Source organism: Pteropus vampyrus, unplaced genomic scaffold (assembly GCF_000151845.1).
Source record: "Pteropus vampyrus isolate Shadow unplaced genomic scaffold, Pvam_2.0 Scaffold74, whole genome shotgun sequence".
In the NCBI taxonomy this organism is placed as follows: Eukaryota; Metazoa; Chordata; class Mammalia; order Chiroptera; family Pteropodidae; genus Pteropus; species Pteropus vampyrus.
The window spans coordinates 7,493,745-7,494,441 of record NW_011888855.1 but is presented as its reverse complement, the minus strand read 5'-3'; positions in this window follow the sequence as shown (position 1 = coordinate 7,494,441).

The window sequence follows — 697 nt, the reverse complement described above, 5'->3', positions numbered from 1 at the left end:
AGAATTATCCAAAGAATTCAGTTTAGATACTTCATAGGTTACTAGTAGTCTAATAAAATATTCTCTTTTCTGATTTGGTGAAATCAATTTGCCATGACACTTAATATTGTTGTTTACTTCTACTTAAAATGGGAGGAGAAGGAGATTACTCTCAAGTCTAAGGTGACTTGAAATTATAAGCATGATTATATGTAATCCTGCTAGAGTTTGGGTTTGCCTAGGCTTATCACGGGGCTTTGCAGCACAATTGCCAAAGGGGCCACATTTGAGATTAGAAAAAACAAATGAACAACACCAGTGAAAATAGTTTTCATTACTTTTCCTAATAATATTTTTCATTAATTTTTTAAACTACTCTTATAAACAAATAGATGATCCTACTTAATTACAGCCGAGGGATACTTCAATCCAGGTCAGATTTCCATTATCAATTATAGGCAATGAATCCACTTTCTCTGAAATGTCATCCTAACATAAACATGGTTGATAGGTCAAAGATTCCTGGCTAATACTGAAAGAGATCTTTCCATGTGCAAGATGTTTTATATATACTACACCATTAGGTTTCACAATGAACCTTTAAGCTAGGTATAGTGCTGACGATGCAGAAATAGGTCCATTAATTTGCCGAAGGACAAGAATTGGTAAGACATACATTTGGGAATCTTTTTGTCACAATTCTATCTAAAAAGCAGAA